The sequence below is a fragment of the Oncorhynchus mykiss genome, chromosome 2, assembly GCF_013265735.2.
Source record: "Oncorhynchus mykiss isolate Arlee chromosome 2, USDA_OmykA_1.1, whole genome shotgun sequence".
Taxonomy (NCBI): domain Eukaryota; kingdom Metazoa; phylum Chordata; class Actinopteri; order Salmoniformes; family Salmonidae; genus Oncorhynchus; species Oncorhynchus mykiss.
In genome coordinates this window covers 72,312,188-72,334,070 of record NC_048566.1, presented here as the reverse complement: position 1 = coordinate 72,334,070, position 21,883 = coordinate 72,312,188, and positions in this window count along the sequence as shown.

The window sequence follows — 21,883 nt, the reverse complement described above, 5'->3', positions numbered from 1 at the left end:
ATAACCCCGCCCCACCCCACCCCTCCAATTGTACCCATAGTACAGAATAATGACTTAAACAGGTGGACAGCTCCATATCTGAACCGTAGGAGTGTGCATAAGCTTTTGTTCCAGCCCAACCCATACCTGATTACAAATCATAGCCTATCACTGATTGTGATTGTTGATTATTTAAGTCAGGTATTAGAGCTGGGCTGGGACAAAACTCTTCACGCACTCCTGCTCTTCAGGACTTCCTGCAATGACTGAAACAGACCAAAGCAGGACAATAGTGTTCCAGGTTGAAACACCTTACCTAGTTGAGAGAGGAAGACTCAGGCACACCCATTGGTTCTGGAATAGAGAAGGTGCCACTAATTCTACCTCAAAAACAAATGTGTGAATACCAATTCATTTAAAACCCACCATAGAAGGTAGGACTAAATAAGGTTACATCACCTTGCCTACTAGCTATACTAATGATCTGCTGTCCAGAGTGTAACATCAAACATATCAAAGTTTCCCCGCAATAAAGTAAGCACACTGTTGACTTGAGAGGATGCTAATCAGTCCATCTCTGAAACTTCTCAAAAAGATAGACTAAAATAATCCCATTAGGTACCCCTTGCCCTAGCTTCACCATCTAAGATAGATAGCTAGTTAACTAATAAGCTAGAATGTTGGTTTATAAAAGCCAAAGAAAGCTAAACTCATTTTTATGAATTTCTCATGCATTTAAATGGCTAGACAAATAGACGGCTAATGTTGCCTTAACTAGCTAACCATGAGCTAGATAATTAAGCGATAATGCCCAAGAAGCCAGTGTTTGGAGGATATACTGGCACGGGTGTTGTTAGTCAAACTGTGCCAAACACTGGCTTCTCTAGCATATCACTTAACTATCTAGCTTGTACAGCAAAACTGTGGAATTCCCCTGTTTGACCACTAGGTTTTATGTGTATTATGGCACCTCCATTGTGGGGCTCTATAGAACATACATATTGCAATGTACAGCCTTACCTATGGATCTTGATATCTTAAAATGGAGTGTCAGCCTTCTCAGTGACACCTGCAGAACACAACTGTGAAAAGTTTTCACAAATATTAGCGTCATACTGTAGGTCTTATTGTTGGACTCTTAAACCGGTGTGAAATGAGACACATTAAGCTCACCAGTCAACCTACTATGCGTTGAAAATTCATATTGCAATTTACATGCTTACCTCATATCCCAGTGATAATGCCTTGCGTCTTACGCGTGGGAAAAAAACACAAGATGGTGTCAACATACCGCCCTGTTTCTAATTCCTAGCTAATTTTGCATAATATTTTTTTGTTTGTGTTATTTGCTCAGAAAGTTTATTGTATTATTACCTACAGCCGGGAAATAACTAGCTAAACACCTTCTTTGCCCGCTTCGAGGAAATCAATATCGAGCCACAAACACGGGCCCCAGACACTCACAAGGACTGTGTGCTCTCGTTCTCTGTGGCTGACGTAAATCATTTAAGCGTGTTAACCCTCGCAAAGCTGCCGGTCCAGACGGCATCCCAAGCCGCATCCTCAGAGTATGTGCAAACCAGCTGGCTGGAGTGTTTATGGACCTATTCAAACTCTCCATATTCCAGTCTGTTGTCCCCAGTTGCTTCAAGATGTACGCCACTGTTCCTGCACCCAAGAATGCGAAAGTAACTGAACTAAATTACTATTGCCCCATAGCACCCACTTCTGTCATCCTTAAGTGCTCCACCTTACCAGACACCCTAGACCCACTACAATTTGCACATCACACCAACAGATCCACAGACGACGCAATTGCCATTGCACTGCACACTGCCCTATCCAACCTGGACAAGCAAAATACCTATGTAAGAATGCTGTTCATCAACTACAGCTCAGCTTGTCCCAAGGCAAACATTTTGACCACATCCACACAGCTACAAGGAATCACTTTTATGCTAGGGTTAGGACCTTATTTTGAAGCTTATAGAGAACCCAACTGATATATAGAACAATCTAAAAAGTCGTTTTTAAAAATGTACTTTGGTTTAGATACAAGCATATAAAACCTCTAACACAAAAAGGGAAAGGGGGAATCCTACTCAGTTGCACAACTGAATGCATTCAACCAAGATGTGTCTTCTGCATTTAACCCAACCCCTCTGTTCATTTGACTTGCTAAAAATCGTTCTTTTTTTACCTAACTTGCTTACCACTTTTTCCATGTGGTTTCTTCCTTCACAGACTCCATGAAAGGATGACTTCTTCCTAAAGATTTGGTCAAGTTATTCATTTTGTGTATGATTTCCAAGAAACAAGGGTGGCTCAACCTACCCCTTTGGCTCAATTTACTCCACTCTCCCCTACTAAAGTTTAGTTGAGAAGCCAGCTAATTCAAAGACACAATGTAAACAATGGACTGTCAGAGCTGTTACCGAACTAGATTATCCTAATGGTGATAAGCCTTTACACATGTAAATCAGCTCAAGGCCCGCCTTGACATGCTTCAGGCCAATCGCTTGGCCTGACAAATAATAAGTATAAATACAGTAATGTACACACTGAATAAATATATATATACTTTTTAAAATTATTTTTTTAAAGCAAAATAGTGTTTTTTAGACACAACTGCAAACTTCAAGGAGCAGGCCAGATCATTCAAGGAGTTGGTCTTATGGTGCCCACTGATGTCATCCTCCCCCTTTGCTTGAGGAACAATAGAGGAGCAACAGAGAACAAAAGAGAGAACAAAACAGTTGTAGTCTGTAGATGTCATTGAGTATGCAGATACCCCATTTCATGGACCCAAGATCCATAGGTAAGGCTGTACATTGCAATATGAATGTCAATACACACAATAAGCTGTATAGTGAGATGATTCCCCTCAGTTAAAGGTCGCTAATATGAGCTACAAAACTAATATTTGTGTATATTCTTCAGAATTGTAATCTGTGGGTTTCACCATACATGCTGATACCTATGGATCTTGGTTCTGTGAATTAAGGCTGTACAGTGCATATAAGTATGCCCCCAATGCATTTCTAAAGTCGAATACATCCACAGTGCAATTTCAACAGATTTTTACTTGTTTGGGGGGTGAAATTAACTAATTATTGTTTTTCTTTGAACTTACATAACATTCCGACCTTGTTTAGCATTATCTAGCCCAAATATGGTATGATTGCGCTATTTGTCCGTTTGAATATCTTTCAATGGGGGACTTGAATTTTGAAGGCAAACCACAAATTCCATCATTGTGGCTAATCTTTATTATGGCTAGCTTCACACAGGTCACATAACCTATTGGATCCTGTAATGCAGGCAGTGTCACAACTGTTGCAGGTGGGAGAAGAGAGGAGAGAGGGGTTTCTGAGATCTGCCCACAGCACACTCCCTAATCACCTGAAAGTCACAACAGTTTGCCACATGCAGCTGTAACTCTGAAGTCAGAATGCCTATGCTTCATGGATATAATGATTGATTGGCATTTGGCATCCATCCGCATAAACGATCAGCTACATATCATAACTTACACAGATTGCCTATTGATAACCATATTGTTTGTGAAAATAATTTTAGCTTTGATAGGAACTGTGAAACATTTTTACAAACTACACATTCTCTGACCAAGTCTTTTCATCTCTGACAAATTGATCACCATGTCATCATCATTCCTTTCTCTTCATTAACTGCTCCGCATAACTTTTTTTCTGTCATTATTTGCCTCAAAGATTGTGGTATTTCACACCCCATCTCTTCACTTGAAAAATGTAATCATTAATCCTTTCCATGTGATCCTAGGTTGTACCAATGCTTGACATAACAGTACTCACAGTGCATTATAGCACCACCCCAGAGTGTAGCTTACTCTAGTAATCCTATTGGGGTAAACAGTGTATACTATAACCTGCTGCTATCCCGGTGGAGGTACAGTACATCAATGAGTGTCGTGCCAGTGTTGCAGTTGTAGCATTGATAAGTTGATTATCGGCCAGGCCTTTGCCTCTTAAAAGCTGGTCTTGTTAATTCTGCAGATCCTTGCAATGAGAAGGCTGGTGTGTCTCGATTGGATTGGAGCAGTGAAGGTGGTTCCAGAACCAAACTGTGAGTTTACTGTGGATTGTATTGTATGAAAAGTAGTGATGAGCATGCACTCCCATCAGAATTCCACCCTCTCTCGCTACAGGGCAGGAGAAACGTCCAAAGCATTTCATATGTTTTTGAATTATTTTGAATAGAAACTCAGTGTGTAATTAGAATTAAATCTCAGTATGTCTTTGAAAAGTAAAAAAAACCTGATCCAGATGAAACATTTTCACTTCTGCTGTCGAGAACTTTGCCTAACACATCATTCGTTTGACAAATGGTCTCCTTACTGTTCTGTCTGCTCTCATTATACCCTGTGCAATCATCCCAAAACCCTCACACTTTGTTCAAGCATTTTGTCAGCCTGAATTGGATAATTTGACACATTTAAATGGAGAGGATTGAGCTGTGTTATAGCAGAGTGTGCAAAGAACGGTTACGTTAGTGGGCTGACAAGGAAGCAATCTTGATGTGTTTGAATCCTCACCACAGTTTCAGACTTCAGTTTTAAGGTGCTACATGTCATAGAAGAAAAGGGTGCTTGTACTATATTTGTGTGGTACTGATTAGATGTGAAATGCCCTTCAGACAGAGTTTGTTGCTAATGTTGTTGCTCTGTAACTGTAAGAGTAAATAACAAAAAAATGAAGGGTGAAGCAGGGCTCCACTCTCCCAAAATCCACAGAGGCCTCCTCTCATTCTCCTTCTTAAAATAGGTCAGGAATCATAGCTACTCTCGTCTGGAAAAAAGATGTGCCTTCAGAGGCCAACCAATATAATAGTGCCTTTCTGTGAGATATAGGAAAAAGTTGAGTAGCAACAGTAACAGCTAATGAAAAGTTGAAAAGAGAGTAACTTGGATGGTGACACATTCACCCAGAATCCCATAATGCCCACTCTTGCTGCCATTATAAATGTGTGACTTTTTTGTGTCAATCGCCGTCATTTATAGCGTCCCTAAAGACAGGCTATAATAACAGCCACCATAACCTTGAATGCTGTGAATATTCAGTTTCATTGAATTCTCAGTAACTTTACTTTCTTGTTTTGTTGGAGGAATGCTATTTCTCCTCAGATTTGTTTGGATATAGCTCCTGGGAAGATGTACACACACAAAACTGTATCCATGATTTTATGCCTTTCATATTTCCAAATCTCATTGAACGGATTCACTTCACACCAGCTGACCAACATAAAAAAATCACTGCAGTGTTTATGTAGACTTTACGATATTATTCACTGTGGTGTTTTTGCAGACAATACTGTAGTATTTACTGTAATGTATACTGTAGTATATACAGTTAACTATTGTATAAATACTGTAGTAAAATAAAACTGTAGTATATACTACAGCAATTAATGTAGTGTTTTGAGGATTGTAGTATATTGTAGTATTTAATGTTGTGGTTTTGCAGACTGTACTATACTCCCTTCCAAAAAAACATTGCAGTTTTGAAACTGCAGTAAAAGTGCAGTAACTTAAGTTGACTGTGGTATTTTGGTCGCAGTAATTGCAGGATATCTGTAGTGTACTGAACTGCAGTTATACTGCACTCTAACAAAATTACTGCAGTAAAAAAAGTGTTATTTTGACTGCAATCTTTTTCGTAAGGGCTGTAAGTATTTACTATAGTGTTTTTGTTTTAACACTCTGACCTAGAAGTGGAGGCTTTCTTCTACAACCTGTAGGGAACACAATGGGCTCCCGAGTGGCAAAGGGGTCTAAGGCACTGCAACTCAGTGCCAGAGGCGTCCCTACAGACCCTGGTTTGATTCCAGGCTGTATCACAACCCGGCCGTGATTGGGAGTCCCATAGGGCAGTGCACAATTGGCCCATTGTTGTCTGGGTTTGGCTGGGGTAGGCCGTCATCGTAAATAAGAATTTGTTCTCAACTGACTTGCCTAGTTAAATAAAGGTAAAAGAAAATATGTGTTTTGCAGTTGTGAAATTACTTTGATGTGATATGAAAGTAGAGAGACTTTATGTTTCTAGAATTGTACCGCAATTGAGAATCCATTCACGATTATATGGACTAATTGGCTGTTTTGGCTTCCAGAGCAAATTTGCCCTTAAAACAGAATATGTAAGGTCCTTGGACTAAAGAGTAACATTAGGCTGCTTTACTCCAATATTGTCCCGGCCTTGTCTCAGGTTAGTAAATTGGTGGTTTAAGATATCCCTCTAGTGGTGTGGGGCTTGTGCCTTGGCAAAGTGGGTGGTGTTATATCCTGCCTGTTTGGCCCTTTTCGGATGTATCGTCGGACAGGGCCTCAGTGTCTCCCGACCCCTCCTGTCTCAGCCTCCAGTATTTATGCTGCAATAGTTTGTGTCGGGGGGCTAGTGTCAGTCTGTTATATCTGGAGTATTTAGAAGGGCAGGCACTTCTGGCACTTGTAATTGACATGCTCTCCATGTGGCTGGGGACGAGTAGAGAATCTATATTAAGTTATTATATGGAGTCAGAAAGCATTGAACAGAAGAGACACATATCAGTTCAAATACATTAAAATGGTACAGCCACAAATAAATATTGCTTTCAGTCCAATTTTACCTGGGATGCCACTACTGTGATATTATTGTTGGTTCAGCATTAACAGGGGTGACAGGTCGCCTAGTGGTTAGAGCGTTGGACTAGTAACCAAAAGGTTGCAAGATTGAATCCCTGAGCTGACAAGGTGAAAATCTGTCATTCTGACCCTGAACAAGACAGTTAACCCACTGTCCTTAACCGTCATTGAAAATAAGAATTTGTTCTTAACTGACTAGTTAAATAAAGGTAAAATAAATCAGGGTTTAACATGTATTTAAACATGTCAGCATATTTTTTTTAGTGTTATTGTTTTTCTGGGTGAATAAGGTTAGCAAAATATCCTTGGGGTTGGGGGTAATGCCTTGAGTATGGTAAGTATAAGTGGTCTCCTCTCATTGGGAACAATAGCAAGGTAAGTTTATCTTGCATGTGTTTTGATTAAGTTGGTCACATAGTCCTCAGTGACACAATTGTTAACTATCAGATGTTCTTTGAATGTCCTTTTTTGTAGCAAACATTATATCACAGGTGAAGAATGCAGTGTCCATTGGGCTAACTGGTTATAGCCTACACAGACGAGCAGCGATAACGGAATGCAGGGACTCAGAGGAACCTTGTGCCAAAGCGGTTAAACAGCATTGACTTCACACACTATAAGGCCAGTGACCAATATGCGGAAAAGATTCCAGAATGTCCACCCTTGCATTCCACTCACAGGAGGATTTGAATAGGAGCCTGAGACACCTGCACCTGAGTCTGTTCTATGAGTGTGTTTTTTTACCTTTATTTAACTAGGCAAGTCAGTTAAGAACAAATTCTTATTTTCAATGACGGCCTAGGAACAGTGGGTTAACTGCATTGTTCAGGGGCAGACTCACCTGGACTCCATAAACCTACCTTGCTTCCAACATGAGATTTGACAGGATACTTACAGATTCTCCACGTTAATACAGCAGTTCTGTTGATCCACAAATACATGTTAACATAACCAATAGATCATGACATTCTCAATACAGCTTTCATCCAACAAAACGTTTGGTCCAACTGCTATGTTACGCTTGACTATTTTATCATTCTGTGTCTAGATAAGGCAGTATTGTGCACTTTCATCTATAAAAGGAACAAAGAAAAATGGCTATGAACATCAAATACAAGACCAAGTAATGAGACGATTGATCATAGATATCATCTGAGAACTATTTCATATAACATTAGCCTATGGATTATAGCAACTGTCACCACAGCACATGTAGGCTGCTGGTATGCTGTAATCGCTTATGTTAAGTAATATTAGTCATAGAAATGCAAGTGACTTTGCTTATTAACCTACCTTCCACAAAATTGAGGCTGCATGGCTGCATGACTTTCCAAGGCCAGCGATACAAGCGCATTCAGCCTTCTCTACTGATCCGTTGTTGGATACAAGTACTGAAGCAGAAAGGTAAGAGCTGCCTGAGTGGCTGGGCTGAACATCGGCCTTCAAAAATACCAATCCTTTTCCCTCCTCCTGGTGAAGAAGAACTCAGCCCACCTCACCACTGTGGAGGTACTGATAGGCCTCTGTACTCTTGTCATAGTAGAACCATCCACTCCCATGGAGAGCAGGAAGTAATTAAAAATGTCCCCATACGTAATTTCAGGCCATTTTATCATGTCATCCAACCAATTATTAATCATGGACAGATGGGGTACGGTGATGCCATCCGACCTCAGATGAGCCATTTGTGTGTGTTCCCAAATGTGAGCCATGTTTTGTTTTTGTTTATTTGTTAAGCGTTAATGATGTATGTTTTTTAATTATTAGCTGGCCACCGCTCTGAGGTAATTTGCTAGCGTTGACGGAAGTTGTGAAATGGAAACACAAACACAATCACGTTCAAATGGAACTGGATCAAGTGGTCGGGGCTGCATAAGGCGAATAGCAAGCTAATGTATGAGGACTGATGGTTTGGTTACCTAAGCTAGCAGGTCTGTTTGTTTGGTTACCAAGGTAACTACTGTAGCTATCTAGTAAACTTGCTAGCTAGCACTAGGAGCACCGGAATTCCATAGCTACTAGAATGGCCATGATTGGTCATTCTGACGTTGATATTTCAATTGTGTAAATATTCCATAATAAATAATACATTGCTAAATTAATAATTAATAATGTTAAAATCGTTCGTAAGAAACGTTAGGACACCAAATGTAAATTGTTATCAGTCAGAAAATTTAATGATTGATTCAGAAGCACACAGACTGTAGCTAAATACTAAAATTAGACGATGGTGTATTTTCAGACTATACGACAGCAGTTGCCTACTCAGCTGGTCCATCCAAACTACAGCTAAAACTATATTGATACTAATTTCACACATATAATAATAATAGATGTTGCCTAAAGCAATGTTTCCCAGCCCTGGTCCTTGAGGCATGTTTTTCCAGGGCTACAACAAAAATGTGTATTGTTGGGGGTACTGGAGGATCAGGGTTGGATAACACTGGCTTAAAGACAATATTAAATTGATAGTCTGATGGGTGAAAATGGTCAAATAGAGAATGAAGAGACTGATGACCAGCACAGCGTGCATTGACAAGGAAGGGAACGGAGCTTACCAAAAAGCACTTCTTCCATATCATCCTACACAGGTCCATGCAGGCCAAATGTTTTAATTGCTATACCCTTTCAGAAAGATCAGATTCCAAGGATTCTAATTAATCTATTTTTGCCAAACAATTATACAAATTGCTCAGGTGGTCTGTGTAATATTCATGTGTTAACATACTGAATTGTAATTGGATGCATTTTACCGCCATATCATACGGTGCTATGATTGGTTAAGACCACCCAAATGGTACGGTCAAGGGTAGTTTGATCCTGTTTGGCGATACGTGAACATGCCAGTTATAGCTAGCTAATAAAGAGCTGCGTTAAGAAGTATCCTGTAGTAGTGCATTTTATTATTTTGTACAAAGTGTGCAAAACAAGACATGGTGTCAGAGTAAACGGTCTTAAAATATGGATTTGTCTGGAGTTCCTTCACCTCGAATGGACTGGGAGTCTACAAACCTACCCGATGCATGGCGTAAGTACAAACAGCATGTGGAGCTAATGTTCACAGGTCCTCTGAAGGACAGAGGAGAAGAGGAAAAATGCTGGACAAAGCTATCGACCTAGCCAGATCTCACGAGCTAGCACAGGCTCAGATGAAAACCATTTCGCGCTGCAGTGTAACCGATGTGAAATGGCTAGCTAGTTAGTGGTGGTAAGCGCTAATAGCATTTCAATCGGTGACGTCACTCGCTTTGAGACCTTGAAGTAGTGGTTCCCCTTGCTCTGTAAGGGCCCCGGCTTTTGTGGAGCGATGGGTAACGATGCTTCGTGGGTGTCAGTTGTTGATGTGTGCAGAGGGTTCCTGGTTCGAGCCCAGGTTGGGGCGAGGAGAGGGATTGAAGCTATACTGTTACAGCAGCACGTGCGCATCACGTGAACAAGCAGTGCATGCAGTCAGTCAGAGATAAAAGCACACCTCTGGTGCACAGAGAGCACGTTTTAGAACTGAGAGAGACTCCAAAACAGAGCGACACAGACTCAAAATGCCCCAAAACATGTGGATATTGTGGATACAAAGTGCATGGCGAACATGGAAATTGCCCAGCTAACGGCAAACAGTGTACTAAATGTGGTAAATGGAATCACCTTGCAAAAGTGTGCAGAGCTTACCGTGGAAAAACAGTACACACAGTGAGTGAAGATGAAATGTTAATCAAAGAGTCAAACGCTGATGAACTGTTTATTGATTCAGTGACACAGAAAAGTCAAATATCAGAGACAGCGCAAGCCTTTGCTGACATTGAGATAGGAACACAAGGCACAGAGCTAAAGTTCAAACTAGACACTGGTGCACAAGTAAACATTATTCCTCTGTATAAGTACCACAGCTTGACCTCTGAGTGCGAGCTACAGCCCACCACGCGCAGACTGACTAGTTATGGTGGTGAACAGCTCCCTGTAAAAGGCACATGCACTTTCAAATGCAAATACAAGGAAAGTGACATGATGTTGGACTTTTATGTTGTTGACACTAGAGCACCTGCAGTGCTAGGTCTTAAAGCATGTTTAGACATGGACCTCATCAAGCTAGTTTTATCAGTGACAGCACCAGTAGAGACAGACAATGTACTGGAGGAGTTTGCTGATGTTTTTACAGGAATAGGATTATTCCCAGGAGAATGTACCATTCACAATGACCCAGATGCAACCCCTGTGGTCTACCCACCAAGAAAGATTCCCCTTGCTCTCCGTGCCCGTCTGAAGAAAGAGTTGGAGAGCATGGAATTGTGGACGACATACTTGTCTATGGTCGAATCAAAGAGGAGCACGACCGAAACCTCCGCATGATGCTGCAAAGGTCCCACTAGAGAGGAGTCCGGCTCAACACTGAGAAGAGCACAGTCAGCGCTACAGAGGTCAGCTACTTCGGACATCTTCTCACAGCGACTGGAATCAAGCCAGATCCACAGAAGATCTTATCCATAAAGGAAATGGAGCCACCAAAGAACCGTACAGAGCTCGCACCCAGCCTCTCCAATGCTAATGCACCCCTGCGTCAACTGCTAAAGCAGTCCAGTGAGTTTCTCTGGGACAAGCAACACGACATTGCTTTCCAGAATGTGAAAGACTTGATCACGAGAGAACCAGGACCAATCCTTGCCTACTACGACCCCAAGAGCTCAGACTCCAAGTGGACGCGTCAAAGTATGGACTAGGAGAATTGCTACTGCAAGAAGGAAAGCCCATCGGCTACGCTTCCAAATCTCTCACAGACTGTGAAATCAACTACGCTCAAATCGAAAAGGAGCTCTATGCCATTCTGTTCGGATGTAAACGTTTCCATCAGTACATATATGGACAACAAGTCATTGTGGAATCCGACCACAAGCCCCTTGAGTCAATTATGAGGAAACCACTAGGCGCAGCCCTGCCAAGGCTACAGAGAATGATCCTTCAACTACGAAAATACGACTTCATAATCACTCACCGTCCAGGCAAAGACATCCCTGTCACAGACACACTCTCCAGGACGTTTCTTACCTATAAGGGCAGCAGCCTCAGTGAAGGCATGGACATGCAAGTACACACTGTGTACAGCAACTTAGTTAGTGACACAAAACTGAAGGAGATCCAAGCAGAAACAGAAACGGACTCGCAATTCACACAGCTGAGGAAAGTCATACAGGATGGATGGCCTGAGGAGAGGAGAAAATGCCCTCAGAGCGCCTCAGAATTCTGGAACCATCGTGATGAACTATCACAGATCAAAGGAATAATTTCCTTTGAATAGAGTTCCAGACTGTAAACTTGTTATTGAAAGTTCACTTGAAATGCTTTGGTATTGTATTTGTTTGAAATGTTAAGATGTTATTTCTACAGTGAAAGCTGAGTTGCTGAGAATCCCATGTCTGAAAAGTAGCAGTATGTTGGATCATTGTTTCAGAGTCTATGTTGATTCAGTTGCTGTGGTATGAAATATAAATGGTTACTTACCTTGAGTTCAAACTACCGAGCATGTATTCAAAAGAAACCCTTAGAATATGTAAACATTTTTATTTTGTTTTAAAAGAAGGGGCCTGTAATATTCATATGTTTAAACATACTGAATTGTAATTGGATGCATTTTACCGCCATATCATACTGTGCTATGATTGGTTAAGACCACCCAAATGGTTAGGTCATGGGCAGTTTGATCCTGGTTGGCGATACGTGAACATGCCAGTTATAGCTAGCTAACAAAGAGCTACATTAAGAAATATCCTGTAGTACTGCATTTTATTATTTTGTACAAAGTGTGCAAAACAAGACAGTCTGTTTCAAAATATACTTTTTACTAGAATAACAATGGCTCTGTGTGAGTTCCTCGTGTGAGTTGGCTACTGGTGACAATGTTTTATGGTAGGATAGGACCTGTGATGTCTGCTAAATGAAAAGTTCATTTTATTGGCATGGCGCAGCCATAGATTGGCATGGCACAGCCATAGCCTTGGCTACTAAGCACAGATAAACACAACTCAAAACATACTATTCTGTTCTTTTGAAGTAAATTGTCTTGTATCATGCTTTTTATGACCTTCCTAAACAACATCTTAGTGGATTTCTTTGTGATTGTGTATATTAAGCATTATAATGACTCAAAGCTAATTTAAATGTTTAATTACTCTACTATTTTTAAAGTTATGCCCCCCTCCTCCTTGAAATTTCCTAAATATGTTTATATAACACACTGTCTTTGTTAGAATTTTTATATCACAAACAGAGCTGGAGTTATAACCAGTTTCATGTGGGCATGTCATTTTTTGAATGTCTTTCCCCTTTGCCCCTCCTTCTCCCAACAGTAGGGACTGCTCCGCTCCTTCTCCCGATAGTTGAAGGTGCCATGCCCAGTTGGTAATCACCCCGATAATTGCCTCAAAACTGAACCTAAACTATACTGAAGCTAATTTCACACATACAGTATAATAACAAATGAAATAAATGACGTATAGTATGATGGGGGAGAAGGGGGGGAAATGGGTGAGTTGATGAGCAAGGGGAAGCGAACATGCATAATTATGTAATCACCAGTTGTGAATGAAGAACAGGGGGGGACATTCTATTGTATTCACCTATTCTAATTGTGATCTTAAAATGTTGTACCCTATATCAGTACAAGCAGTTTTATTAGTCTACTCTAGGCCCATTTGGAGTAGGCTACACAGTGAGAGCATGCATAATTTACAATTGCAAGACCAAGATGAATGGATGCACACACTGCATTAGCGTTGCAGCAAGATCTGAATGAAAACGACTCAGATTGCGGGGAAGAAATGCATCATGACATCTCTGATGATTATTCTGATTCATGCAGAACGGCTATCCATATCTGGGAAAGTATCCATATCGGCCAGCAGGAGAGCGAGTGTCAGATCATGTTTCGGATCAGATGGCATGGCTGTACTCGGTGAAAAGAGGAACTCGCCTGCTGGCCTGTTGCTCTGTTTGTTCTACAACATGCTTGACTTGCTGATATCAACGCACACGTGTTGTTCAAGCAGTGCATGACCAACCAACAAGCTCTCATAGTCGCTGGATTAGATCCAGAGGCAGATGCTTAAGCCCATCCACCATGATGGTGGGTGATAAGGGCCATAATTAATCCCCGTGAAGCTACTGATACCTCTCACGTAGTCACCTAATGCCTTCCTAGCACCATAAAATACTGTGATGAATTAACATGGACTATCAATGGAGACAAGTTTTTTTCTAAGGCTTCAATCTGCCGACGCGTTCACGTCACATGACACGTAAACGTCATGTAGACGTACGTAGAGGTTACGTGTTCACACCGTGTAACGTGGCACTGACACTTCATGTGTCAGTTTGCTTGTAAGTTTATTACGAACGATCTTACCATCAACGCCTTAAAAAGTCTACATGTGTTACGCGTGTTAGTTTAAGTGTCTGTTTAGTTTATTATTAAAGATCTCACCATGAACGCCTTACAAACGTCTACATGTACATGATTTTGTAAAAAAAATCTGTCATTACCAGAGTAATCTAATCAATTTAATTTGTCGATTTAGCTAAAATAGGCCTATCACCTCAAATTATTAGGCAGCCAGCCACCATTGCTGTGTAGATATGCCTATTTCTCACATCATTACAGACACAATGGCTTCTTTGTTGGAGATATCCCTATTCAGAAATAAGAGGTAGCCTATGTCTCTAGTTGTGCATTCAAAACAACTTGGAAGTTGGCAATCTCTGACTTCCGACTTCAGTGCGTTCAAGACAACTGGGAACTCAGACTGGGATTTTGTTTTGTTTTGAGCAGTTTCCAACTTGAAATTCCAATTCAGAAACTCTGGCATCTTTCTCTGGCCTGCAAATCACTGATGTCATGATTTGACCTCATTTTTCCCCCACTTCCTAGTTTACCGGATTAACAGACACAATCACTGTCACCATGCAATCCTTAGGCTATACATTTCTGTGGAGATGTCTTATGGTTAAAAGCAGGGCTCGAATTGAGGGTGTGTGTGAGGATATAGGCCTAACCCTTGTCATAGAGACGGGCAAAAAGCATATGCTATCACTTGTTTGCTTAGCCATAGGAAAAACAACGGTCCAGATTATATAAAGCGCTCTAGGCTATAACAATGATTAACTCCACAATTATTTCCGCATAGTCTACTAGCCTATCGAAGGTCTTGCTCAGCCTCAACATCACAGGAAAATGTGGTTGGTTTATTAAATGCTCTGCAATTTAGAGCTATGCCTACTGCAAAATACCAAGTTAGAATCGGTATGGGTCTATGCATAGACCAAACAGCTTAACAGATAAAAACATTTATTATTCAGGAGAATCCCATTGAATCAGGCTATTGATTTCAGTGCAGTTGCATTCTTACGCATAATTTCAGACTAAACGGAATCTAAAACACCCCAGCCTGTTTTGATCACAGATAATGATAAAGCCTAAACATTTCAGCTGTTTGTCATTGATTTAGCACAAACTCAGATTTGATACACACGAAGATTTATATTTAATCTGGATTTGACAAACAAAAGCCTGACTTTTTTCCCCTGACTTTCTCCTACGTCACATTTGTTACCAATTAGGCTAAATGTATTCATATTAATTTGCATAGACTAACCATTGCGATTAATGTTATTTGCCATCTTCTGCTTTTCATGAATAAACAGCCATCAGGGTAAAATATTATATAATTTCAATGCCCCCCCCTGACATTAATGTTTCCTACCTTACAGATCACAAAGTCAGCCAATTTCCACTCCATTCATATGCAAATACATTTTATTCAAACACTGGCTTGTCTGGCTGGCATGTTTTCATTTTAATAAACAGGCCTTCCCTTATGTACATTGAAATCATATTATTTCAGTAGTTCTCAATTATGATTAAAAAAAAAATAAAGCTCATTAGTACACCCTTGCGGTTCAAAATATATCTATTGTATGTCATATTATACAATTTTTTAATTTTTTTATTTTTTTTATTTCACCTTTATTTAACTAGGTAGGCAAGTTGAGAACAAGTTCTCATTTACAATTGCGACCTGGCCAAGATAAAGCAAAGCAGTTCGACACATACAACGACACAGAGTTACACATGGAGTAAAACAAACATACAGTCAATGATACAGTATAAACAAGTCTATATACGATGTGAGCAAATGAGGTGAGATAAGGCAGGTAAAGGCAAAAAAAGGCCATGGTGGCAAAGTAAATACAATATAGCAAGTAAAACACTGGAATGGTAGATTTGCAGTGGAAGAATGTGCAAGGTATAAATAAAAATAATGGGGTGCAAAGGAGCAAAATAAATACATTAATTAAATACAGTAGGAAAATAGGTAGTTGTTTGGGCTAAATTATAGGTGGGCTATGTACAGGTGCAGTAATCTGTGAGCTGCTCTGACAGTTGGTGCTTAAAGCTAGTGAGGGAGATAAGTGTTTCCAGTTTCAGAGATTTTTGTAGTTCGTTCCAGTCATTGGCAGCAGAGAACTGGAAGGAGAGGCGGCCAGAGAAATAATTGGTTTTGGGGGTGACTAGAGAGATATACCTGCTGGAGCGTGTGCTACAGGTGGGAGATGCTATGGTGACCAGCGAGCTGAGATAAGTGGGGACTTTACCTAGCAGGGTCTTGTAGATGACATGGAGCCAGTGGGTTTGGCGACAAGTATGAAGCGAGGGCCAGCCAACGAGAGCGTACAGGTCGCAATGGTGGGTAGTAAATGGGGCTTTGGTGACAAAACGGATTGCACTATGATAGACTGCATCCAATTTGTTGAGTAGGGTATTGGAGGCTATTTTGTAAATGACATCGCCAAAGTCGAGGATCGATAGGATGGTCAGTTTTACAAGGGTATGTTTGGCAGCATGAGTGAAGGATGCTTTGTTGCGAAATAGGAAGCCAATTCTAGATTTAACTTTGGATTGGAAATGTTTGATATGGGTCTGGAAGGAGAGTAATTCAATAATTCAACAATAATTCATCATGTTGAACTAACAAATACCATCAAGGGATACGTTACAATCTACAATCATGTGCACCTTATGAAACAGCTGTGAAAACCAATCAGGCAATATTTTAGATTTAAATACATAAACGTTTATATTTTTTTGGGACGTGTGTTAATTTACTTTCAGATTTTTTGTACACTGAAATACGGAATTCTGGTGTGTGGAATAGAGGAGGTGGGTGCTGTGTGGATTCAACAGGTAGTCAGACTTGGAAGGTGGACTCGAAGAGGGAAACTGCAAAGTCCAGGCACTGCTGCCCTCTTTGTTCTGAGTGTTTGCAGTGCTAGTGTTTTTAGCTAATCTGTGCATCATTTTTTTGCTCTTACTTAGCAGATAATGACAACATGACAATAACAGCAGATGTAATGAAAAGTTGGAGGGTGGTTGGTAATGGGGGACATCAGGTCGATCTATGTCTGGGTGTTAGGCAGAACCCCTAGGTCCTGGAGAATAGGAGCAGAGTAAAGGGAACAGGGTAGGAGACAGACGTAAACAAGCAAACACACAGGTTAAAGGATTATCAGGTATGTAAAAGTACAGTTATTGAATTATTTAATTTAAATGTTTGATTAGGGATGCAATAATGTTAATGTCAGGCAGAAAAGAAAGGACACCTGTCAAATTGTTTATGTCAGTGGGGCTGATAAGGGAGGCAATGGATGGTCCTTGGAAAAGATAGAGAGATGAGTTTTGAGAGAAACTCCTGGGTGGTGTCATAACCACTGGAGTCATTCAACCTTAACAGTACCTACCTGGAAGTGGTGGTTAATTAACATGACCCCGTGGTTAGCCTTTTGGAGAAACCCCTGGGCCAATGTTGGTACTGCTGACAGCATAGCGATGCCGCCCACCACGAGGCGGAAAATGCAAATAGTTATCATCTGAGATTTTTATATTCACCTTAATGGATGGTGACCCCAGCTAGGAGCCAAAGAGCACCAAGCTTTCGCAGGTCTCGCCTTCCTTTTGTTCTTCTTCTAAGCCAAGTCATTCGCCCTTATGTCGAAGCACTTAGTCACCTTGATTCTCCTCCGGCGGCTCTCCTTCTGTTTCTCCTGCGCCTTGTCCATGTTCAGTCACCTTGAGTGATAATATAAATAAATGCAATTCTATTTAATATTATTACAAATACAGCTCTTATATATATCTTGGAAGGCCAGAAAATACATTTAACAGCGGACAATTTTTACCTTGTCAAAAACTCAGTCCGTTCTCAGTCCGTGCCTGAAGGTGGTCCTCGAAGGCGTTCTGATCTGGTTCGACAACTTCCACCACATCAGGTGGAGTATCAGTGATCTCAAAGTACGTTATACAAAAATAGCAATAGAAAAACACTAAGTCAATCACAATTTTTTTATACTACAGTCTATGCAATAATTGTATATACAATTGCAGTGTTTACCTCAGTAAACAGCTGCGGCTCCCAACCGTACAGCAGGCAATAGGGTGAGTACTCTGGAGGCCTGGACGCTGCGGCTCCCATCCGTACAGCAGGCGATAGGGTGAGTACTCTGGAGGCCTGGACGCTGCTGTTGTGTGCAAAGATAATTACCTTCAGATTGTCCTTCCACCATTCCTGGTATCCGTCAAGGGACTTGCCCATGACAGTCACCATACATCTAACGTAAACTCACTCACTTTTGTACATTGCCTTGGTCTGTACAATTGACCTTATTTTAGTGCCCCAAAAACGTAATACTTCTAGATCAACTGTAATGTCAATAACATTGTAAAGCACAATTTCTCCCCTTTCCAACAGAATCAATTACATGACCCCCACGCTGCCCGTTTCTGCATGATTCAAGAAAGCATTGAGCACCGTCGGGTCTTTTAAAAAATGGCGGGTGGGGAAGCGAACCTAATGTGTGATAGTGAGAAGGAGAGATGTTGTGTGGGAAAATTGCTTTTTTTCACTAGATCTGTCCAACTTATCACTTTATCGCCTCTAAAATGTACATAAAACCCTATAAAGAGTTTATACAATGTGTCATTACATACCTATTTGAAGGTTTGTGTCGAATTTGAATTGTGTTTTTAGGGCGGTGCTAAAGTGATCTTTCAAGTAAACAGCGGCTTTGAGAATGATGATCGCATGCAATGACACACATGACACACATCCCCCCCCTTACCCCCGTCACTGTCCATTTCTTGTTTTTAAAGGATGAAAGAAGTGCTACACCTGGTGGAGAGAGATTGTAAGACAGAAATAGTTGCTTTATGCGTGCTGTACGTTACGACATGACACGTCAAGATGTAACGGAGGGTCAGTTTTCTCAACTTTTCTCCAATACTGTAGAGCCATTACCATGTCAATCAACGCTTGAATAGAAACCTAGTTCACACCCCTGATTTTGAAGTCAAAACAGTCGCTACAATCCCATTAGTTTTCTTTGTAGCCTCGTTTGAATGTTGCGGTTGTGCACATTTGTACGGAATGGGGTGAGTTTACGTTACAAGTTCACATTATATATAACCCACTGTACTATCAGTGTCATTTTCGTGAAAAAAAAATAGAAATTACTGGACGCCTATGCGAAACAATGCTACAACCATTACATTATTAACCACTAACATGTAAGCTGACATTGACTAAAACCAACTAACGTTGGCCTAGAGCTAACTAGCGCTTAGACTAGCTAAATTTGTTTAGCATCAAGCTAGCAAACTATTAAACATTATTTTTGTACAAATATTAACACTAACACATTTTATCATGACTTTACATATATTACCTAATGTAAATTGAGCCTGTTGGATGTAAACAAATTGGATCTAAAACGTTGTTGAAAGTTAGACGTCATCTTAATTCCTTCTCTTACATGTAAACCATTAAGAACCTAGCCTAACTCCTTTACTGTACTTACAATGGGGAAAATACCATCCAGTTTTTCACTCGATTAAAACTTCCTTCAATTGCCTTCAAACATTATCAAACTCATTGACTATGTAATTAACCATGTTACCTCAATATTTTGAGTCAAATTGCACTTTTGACGATTACACACCTGAATTAATAGGGTAAAGTGATGAGATGGAGAAATGTTAGTTTTCAGTACTAGTCATTCTCCAAGAATGAAGAAGAAATCTCACTTACGCACTCCATTGACTTCACAGCTCCCCCTAGAGGCAGTAATCATATACATACATTAAATGTAAATATCTGGGGGGCCTAGAAAATGGCTCCATAAAATAACAAATCAAATGACCATACATATTTGTGTGTGTCACATATAGATATGACATATGATTGGGAACCACCTTGACATCTCTGATCTGCTTGCCTCAATAAATGCTAGAATATTGATAGCCAGGCTTAGCTATTTGTATCTAGTGTCCTAATTAATGCATAACAGTGCAAGTTAGACACGTTATCTTTTGTTTGCATGTGAGCATGTCTTTTTTTGTCGGTCCTGTCAATGTTGAGTGATCACATATGCCTCAGCACACATAGAAGGTTACTTTGCCTGCGTGCAAATGTCTGCTAAAAGTGGGATTGTGAGGTTCTGTGTTATGCACTATAGCCCGTTACCATATCATATGTGATTGAATATTATCTGCTGTTGGCTTGTGTGGGTGTATGTGTTATGCAACATAGCTGACTTGAGACATTGTTAACAGTTTGAGGGCCATGGGCCTTTCTCGTGATGGAAATATACAGAATAACATAAAAACGGACACATACAGAACGTAGTGTAGGGAACAAACAGTATTTTGTTAGATAACAGGTGTGTGATAAATGTATCGAGTGTATGAGCGCATAGATATTCTACACAACTACAACGATTGACCGCTGAAGCGCCTAGGGGGCTGGGACCAGCTCGTGCGCCAACAATCAACGAAAGGCTGGGTGAGTTTAAACCACGCCCAGTCTCTACTCTGTGACAGGCCGGCTCGGAAGCAGGAACTACTTCTGTCAGAGTATATTATAATATCTTTGTCAGGAACAAGTCAGTTCTCTGTTCTACCCTGCGTGGTATTACAGCGGACACGTATATACGAAAATTGCATTTACAACTTATTGCTTAGCTAATAAAAAGTACATAGTATACAATATGGTGACTCAGTGTCATATTTATCCTGATACCAGATTTGATTGACGCAACCATTTACAGGATGTTCCATAGTATTTCTGATTATCTTAACTCACCACCACCCATTAATTATATATTTTTTTACAGAAAACCACATACCAGCACTGTAATATAGGCCTACACTCAGATAAAAAGGTGCTACCTACAAACTAACAGGATTTTTATTTAATTTAACCTTTATTTAACTAAGCAAGTCAGTTAAGAACAAATTCGTATTTACAATGACGGCCTACCAAAAGGCAAAAGGCCTCCTGCGGGGACAGGCAATTAAAAATAAAAATGTATTAAATAAAAATATAGGACAAAACAGACAACACTTCTTATTAAAGAGAGACCTAAAACAACAACAAAGCATGGCAGCAGCACATGACAACACAGCATGGTAGCAACACAACACAACAACAACATGGTAGCAACACAAGATGATAACAACATGGTAGCAACACAACATGGTTGCAGCACAAAACAGGGTACAAACATTATTGGGCACAGACAACAGCACAAAGGGCAAGAAGGTAGAGACAACAATACATCACACAAAGCGTCCACAACTGTCAGTAGGAGTGTCCATGATTGAGTCTGAATGAAGAGATTAAGATAAGACTGTCCAGTTTGAGTGTTTTTTCAGCTCGTTCCAGTCGCTAGCTGCAGCGAACTGAAAATATGAGTTACCCAGGGATGTGTGTGCTATGGGGACCTTGAACAGAATGTGTCTGGTAAAACGTGTGTTGTATGTGGAGGTTGAGGGCTGCAGTAGATAACTCAGATAAGGGAGAGTGAGGCCTAAGAGGGTTTTATAAATAAGCATCTACCAGTGGGTCTTGCGACGGGTATAGAGAGATGACCAGTTTACAGAAGAGTATCGAGTGCAGTGATATGTCCTATAAGGAGCATTGGTGGCAAATCTGATGGCCGAATGGTAAAGAACATCTAGCCGCTCGAGAGCACCCTTACATCTCTGTAATCTAGCATGGGTAGGATAGTCATCTGAATCAAGGTTAGTTTGGCAGCTGGGGTGAAAAAGGAGCAATTTCGATAGAGGAAACCAAGTCTAGATTTAATTTTAGCCTGCAGCTTTGATATGTGCTGAGAGAAGGACAGTGTACCATCTAGCCATACTCCCAAGTGCTT